The sequence below is a fragment of the Nanorana parkeri genome, unplaced genomic scaffold (genome assembly GCF_000935625.1).
Source record: "Nanorana parkeri isolate BGI_ZX_2015 unplaced genomic scaffold, ASM93562v1 scaffold1345, whole genome shotgun sequence".
Taxonomy (NCBI): domain Eukaryota; kingdom Metazoa; phylum Chordata; class Amphibia; order Anura; family Dicroglossidae; genus Nanorana; species Nanorana parkeri.
Genome location: NW_017307613.1, coordinates 426822 through 434354, shown reverse-complemented (window position 1 = coordinate 434354; position 7533 = coordinate 426822).

The window sequence follows — 7533 nt, the reverse complement described above, 5'->3', positions numbered from 1 at the left end:
ATAGCTGGTGGGAACTTTGCTGAAGCTCTGGAGAAAAGTAACTGTCACCAAACATAACCGTTTCTGGTTGGAGTTAAACACATGTGTGGCGAGCCTCCTTACCTTTTTGAAGACTGGGCTAATGTTCTTGAGTGCAGCTATGTCTCCTCAAGGCACTGGGTGCCTAAGCAGTGATGTTGCTGGTTCCTGGAGAACGAATGAATATTTGCCTAGTCTTCAGGTTACTTTTTGCTTAGTGAAAACCATGAAGTAGGTGCACTTTACTGCATGAGCAACGAATGTGTTCAACCTGTCATCTGTAGAATCTTAATGTTCCATGAGAAGTTAATAAAATTTTTATTGTGTGTGGTGGGTTTTATTTTTGTTTGGCAGCCTTTTCCATATCTCCAGTTATGTATGATTGGACTTGTAGACAGTACAAAGGAAATGGCTAATGTCAGTTTTTAGACTATATTTAATCTATAGTTGGAAGAAAGTATGTGAACCCCTTGGAAGTTTCTTCAGTAATTGTGCCATAAAATGTGATCTGATCCTCTAGAGCAGGGGTGACGAACACGTAAAGCGTCACCTATGGTCAATTTTTGGGGGTGCGTGCAATTTTAAAGCATGACATGTTTGGTGTCTATTTACCCGATGTGACCCCGACTCTTATATTTTAGAAAAATATGGTGATAAATGGGTGTGGCCGCTATCACCAGTAGCAACTGAATGCAGAGGCAACTATTTATGATAATAAAGAGTAGATGCATAGTCCTATACAACCGGCCCTTTGAGGGTAACCATACTGCTGATGCGGGCCCTGATGAATTTGAGTTTGCCACCCCTGCTCTAGAGTAAGTTACAAACATGATGTGCTTAAGCTGAACACACAAACCATTGTAATTTCTTGTATTTATTGAATATGTCTATAAAACATTTAGAATGCTGGAGGAAAATAAGTGAACCATTGGAGTTAATAGCTGGCCAAACCGCCTTTTGGCAGCCTTGACTTTAAGTAGCTTTGGATCAGATCTGCACATCGTTCAGGAGGAATTTTTGACCACTCCTCTTTACGAAACAGCTTCAGCGCATTTGTACTGCAGAAAACCAGTTAATTCCAAGGTGTTCACATCCTTTTTCTTGCCTGTACGGTAATCCTAAACCAGCACTAACTGGGAACTAAAGAAACAAAGGAAACACGTGCAGAAGTACATTCCAATGCCAACCTCGTTCTCTAGAAACACTGTTCAGTTTCTGTTCCTGGTTTCTCTAGAAACCCTAATAACAGCTGTGCAGACAATTCCACCTATTTACCCTTGTATAATGGCCTTAAAGCAGAACTCTGGGTGGATTTTTCTTTAGTTAACCCTTACAGTGCAGGGGAAGCCCCACTGCGAAGGTTAATCATTTTTTATTTATTTTTGTCTAGGTTTGGGGTGGAAAGGTACCTCTGAACCGTCTTGATCTTAGATCAGACCTTGGAGCCTCTTTCCCTCCGCTGCAGTGGTCTAAGGTCACATAGAATGTGATGATTTATCAAAAAGGCAGTAGATTTGGTGGGTTGGACATTCATTGAGATGACCTTAGGATATCTCTGCCTTGTCCAATATATGATTTGAGCAGGGCCATCTAATCTTCAATTGCACAAGTGAAGGTGAATACTTTCCTTTTACATACAACATTTTTTTTTTATTGTCTTTTGAAATCTTTTCTCCAAAATGTCATTGCATCTGCTGACCTAAAGGTTATAAAATGAGTATGAGATACATATATTCTGCACTTATGGATAATAATGTAAAATTAAATATAAAATATAAAAGCTGCTGCGCTTGGGACACTGAGGTCAAATTTTATATAGATGGGTGTGCTGTGCTCGGGGTCACCAATAGGGTGAATCAAATACTTGTTGACAAAACAGCAAGTGATCAAAAATTTGAGTGATTGCAATCAATAAAAGCATACTAAAGTGATGACTGGTGAAAATAAAATATAATAGGAATTTCACCAGACCTTGAGGTCCGTTAAAAAGAAAAGGCTCCAACAATCCAAAGGTCAAGCATGTCATTCAGTGATGTAATCCAACCTCAATCATGATAAGCAAAGCCTGACTGCTTGCGCTGAACTCCTGCCACAAATGATGGCCTCGCCCCAAATGTAAACAAATGGCTGACGCAGTTATGATGTCACGTCCTTTGCCACCAATTTGTTTTAATGCCATTACAGCTTTCTGTGCTCAAATGCCTTGTAAACAAATTGGCGGAGCGAGCTGAAGGCAGCGGATATACGGCTGAAAATAGCTGTACAGGACAGCTGCGAATAGCCAAACATGCTTCAGCTCACTTTGGTTATCCATTTGGGTGCCTTTGGCAGCTTAGTGAATAACCCCTTAAATCTTGCATTGGGATGAAAAGACAGATTTTGGTTCTTTCCTCACAAATACTCAATCTGCAATAAATATCAAGAACCAAGATCCTAACTAGCTGGTACTAAACATTACAAATTACACAGTAAACCTATCCATGCCAAGCCCTGTTATGGTTCTTTTTTTTTAAATCAGATTGCACATCTATATTCTTGTTTTTATCCGTATACATCAGTTCTTGGTATCTGTTAACACTGGCTTTACCATGTCTTGTCTAATTGAATTTCCATGTATTTGTGTATAATTTAATATTCTATATAATGTGTAACATCTTAATATAGTCAATAAATGACAACAGTGACCGTGTAAGACAAAATAATATAGTAGGGATGCACCAACAACCGAGTATTTGGGCAAGTATTTGTACTCTCCCAAATGCTCTGGTGCCTAGCCCGATACTTCTGGTATCAGGAAGCTGGGCAGCGTGTAATGACTTGCTGTCCGGCTTCCTGACATTGTGGCCGGCTTCCTGATTGGCCAGAAAGCCTGCTCCATGCTTCTAGTCACTTTCTAGCGATAAGAATAGAAAGATAACTAGGGAGGCACCGAAATTTCAGCTGTCGAAACATATCGGCCGAAAATTGTACTTTGGGCAAAATGTTGAAAGTACCGTCTTTCAGCCAAAATTGCTATGCATCCCTGGTTTCTCTCCTCCCTGCTGGGCGCTGCTCTGTGTCCCCTCTGACACAGCAGTGTCCAACGGGGAGGAAACTGTCACAGGAGGCTGAGCAGGGTGGTGGAGAGCAATGTGGGCTGTGATGTCACAGGAGACTGAGCTCTCCTCCTGTGACAGCGAGTCAGTATGGAGAGCGGGTACAAGCAGTCGGCGATCGCTGAGTGTAAATTATTGAGGATATAGATTTACTGTGTCCTCAATTATAAATGAACAAAGTGCGCTACCTCACTTCCTGTTCATTAATGATTTGTGGAGATAGTATGTTTACAGTTATAAATGAACATGAGCAGCTCAGTATAGAAGCTTCCTGGTCATGCATAACGGGGCTGCAGAAAAAGAGATTGAGGGCTCTGTGTCCTCAATCTGTTTTTCTATTTTAAAAGTGAAATATCAGGGGCCTGTTTAGAGCCCTGATGTTTCCCCAGCGTGAATGACCATAAAGTTGAAAAAATAAAAATATTTAATATAAATAAAATATAAAAAAAAATTTAGATTAGAAAAAAATTTAGTTTAGAAAAAATAAAATATTTAAAAAAATGTTCGTAAAGGGTTAGGAAGAAAAAAACTATTTTTGATTTCAGACTGAATTTTTTTTTTCAGTGCACCTCTAATAATAAAATGTTTTGTAAAAACATGTTCTCTGTAAGATTGTGAATACTGGAAAATATTCCCATTCAATGCATATATCATCTAGCCTCCTATTTACTTACAACTACTACCTTTTAATATTATGGATATATTACCATGAAACAGCACAGTGCCTTAGTGGTTAGTTCTTCTTGCAGCAGTAGTAGTCCCTGGTTTAAATCCCAGCCGGGACCTTATCTGCAAGGAGTTTGCGCGTTCTTCCTGTGCCTGCGTGGGTTTCCTCTGAGTACTCCAGTTTTGCCCCACACTCCAAAGACATGCTGGTAGGTTAATTGGCTCCTGTCTAAATTGGCCCTGTATGTATACATATGAGATAGGGACCTTAGATTGTAAGCTCCTTGAGGGCAGGGACTGCTGTGAATGTGCATGTAAAGTGCTGCGTAAATTGTTGGCACTATATAAATACCTGTAATAAATACAATAATGAAACAATAGCAAAGACAAAACAGTTTAATGCGTGAAACATAAAAAAAAACACTTGAAAAAAAAACATTTTCAGAAGGTAGCAATGTATATACTACAACAGTTATAACATTTTCAGAAGGTAGCAATGTATATACTACAACAGTTATAAAATTTGTTTGAAGCATTATAAACATTTCTACAAAGATGTTTCCCCAAAGCACAGATTTTATGAAAAATAGTAATTACGATTATATCCATGTAGAAATGCAGTCAGATAGGTACTCCCGCTTACAACAAAGATAGACAACACTATAGGAATATATTGAAGTGTGCGAAGTACAGGAAACATTAACACTAGGGATGCACAGATACCATTTTTACAAGTACTGATACTTGTCCAAGTACCCACAGATACAAGTACTGGTACATTTTTGGTTAGTGTCATGTGACAGTTTTTCTAAAACAGTACAGACTAATGATTTCAGGACGTTGGTGAAGCACCAGAGCCAGGTCCCAGTTGCAACCCTAATAGTTCTTGTGAAAATACCAAGTATCGGCACTGGTATCTGAACATCCCTAATTAACACCGTTTTGTATGAGCTCTGTTTTAAACTCTATCTAAAGCAGGCCATACACCTATAGATTGTGTTTGTGATGAACCACTGCGCTATGGCTCTATGAAAATTTTAGCGATCTATAAAAAAGTTGCTGTGTCAAAAGAATAGCAAACTCGCTACTCTTGAAACAATATATACAAAACGACACTGCGCTACAACTCACTGTGAATTATTCCTAAGTGGCAGAAAGGTTCAATTGTAACTATATAACATCTGTGTTAAGTAACCTTCATACTAATAGTGACTAGCATCTTTTTGCATACAAAAAACTATTCTATAAAAAAAAATGAAAGATGTAAATATGTAAGGGACAATATATACAAGATGCAAAGGATAATATATAAAGATCTTTGGAAAATCTATTTGTTCCAAACTGTCCGTGTTCTTTTCCTATTCCTTGTGTTTTAGATCAAGTGAAATTCGCACTCACCAGCTCTTGTTGGTCATCTTGTTACAGGCCGACAATCAATCATTTGTTTCTCCCCTTTCTTATCCACTCTCAGCTGATGGACTGGTTTCCTGGATCCTCCTAAATCTTCCAAGGTTTGTTTAAACTTTTATTTTGGCATTCAGTCACCGATGCTCAGAAAAACAAAAGAACACTCTCCATTGTGCAGTATTGATGAAAAAGATTTAATGCGTATAAAGTAACACAAGAACGATAAAAAAAACTTCACGAATGAATAAAATGCACTCGAGTTATGCTGAATTGTGATGTCTGTGTGCTCTGCCCAGTGATGAAACGCATAGGTGGGCGGAGCCCATGGACATTCAGCATAACTCGAGTGGATTTTATTCAAAGCGTGAAGGTTTTCTTATCGTTCTTGTGTTATTTTATACGCATTAAATCTCCATCTACGCTAAACTGTGTGGATGGAGGAATCTCATACTTGGCCAAGCTTCATTATCTTGCTAGTCGGCCCTGCTGGCTGTCAAAATATCTGAACAATCTGCTTGGCTGCAGGCATTGTTCAGGTATTTTGAGAGCCAGCGGGGCCGACTAGCAAGATACTGAAGCTTGGCCCAGTGGGAGATTCCTCCATCCGCACAGTTTAGCGTAGATGGAGGAATCTGTTGCACTTTATCCATCTGACCATAGAAAGTCTGCAGATAATCTATAGGAAATTTCAATATTGCCGATGGATAAAATAAATGAGAATACTAGTGAGATACATTCACCAGTAAACCATCAATTGTGGCCATGGGCATCTAACAATTTCGTTTCTTGACTGGCAATGAAGAGCGAGCTTTTCTTGACTGCGCTTCTGCATTGCTGTGCGGAGTGTTTCCTGATGAAGACGTTTCCCCATTTTGGGCATTGTTGGTACTGTCATGTGTATACCCTGGAAAGTGTGAACTTAGCTGGAATGGTGGTAATGTGCACGGAGTGCCATCTTGTGTATGGTGGACTTGCAATGATGTATTCTGTTCATGAGCATTTCTAAGATTGCTACTAATGCCATGGTTCAAAGACTGACAGACGTCCAAGAACTGCTTGAACATAATTTGAAACTGCTGTGCAAAATTACGAAATTCACTAACTCCACTTTCAATTGAATTGGCTATTCTACACTGGCTTTCATATAATTTCAAAAAGTATGCCTCGCTTTTATCACAGCATGCCTGGGAAGTACTTGGAATACAAAAGTTGTTTAATGTATGGTGGCTCAGTGGCGTGGTTCTTTCCTCAGTGGACTCCGCACGTCTACCCTGTGCAGGACTTCCTTCCTCCGCATGTCTACCCTGTGCAGGACTTCCTTCCTCCATACTTCTAGGCTGTGCATTCATCTCTTCTCTCTCCGCACCTCCATCACTTCGCTGTATGTGTTCACAGGCTACAGCAGTGGAGGTGTTGTGTCTGCTCTGTGGGCTTGCTGCTTCCTGTCTCCTTCTTTCTGAAATAGACAAACATAACATATAGTGAAAAGGTTACATAACATACTTGCTAGTACAAGCAAAGTCACTCGGGTAAATTTTATAATGCAGCGAATGTGACATTCACCAAACATTCACTGCAGGTAAACCAATCACTGTCATTTTCGGTTGTTTTGGTTCACCTGCAGTAAATGGTTGGTGAATGTCACATTCACTACTTGTAAATGTGTCCTAAAGTCATAGTGACATTATTGTAATATTGCTTGTTTTATATCAGACAAAGCACTGACACCAGAGAAAACCAGGCAACTCGTATTTTCATAAGAAGATTAGTAATGGCAGCTTGCATATTTCCCTCAATGAAGATTATATTTAATTGTAATGCTGTGTTAGGTACACATGGTACCGTGACCTGGATTTCCTGTTAAAGAATGGGAGATCAACATTTTTGGTGAACGGTAGCGAATGTCATTTGATTGGGTAAATGTAAGTGTCTTATAGCAATGGAGGTAAACCTCTGGGAATCTTTTGGTGGCAAATAAGTAGTGAATGATAACCTAATTGAGTTTCTATTAAAAATATACCTTTTTATCTGCGACTTATTTGCATATTCATTAAGGAAAAGACAACCTGGTACTGTAATATCAGCCTTGTACTAGTCCTTAAATAAGGTCGCTGCATTGCTTTCCTTTTTTCTTTATTTTCACCTGGTTATCTGTCAAGTAACACACGTCCTGTCCTAGGTTGTCAATGCTCAGTTAGCATACTGTATCCATGTAAAGCAGCATTATCCCCTAGGCTGCTCTTCTGATTTGGACTACAAACACCCCTTCCTCTCCTCATCTCCATTACATAGGCAGGCATTCTGCAGTTCACAGTTTTGTAGATAGCTTTAGAAGCTTTGCCCAATG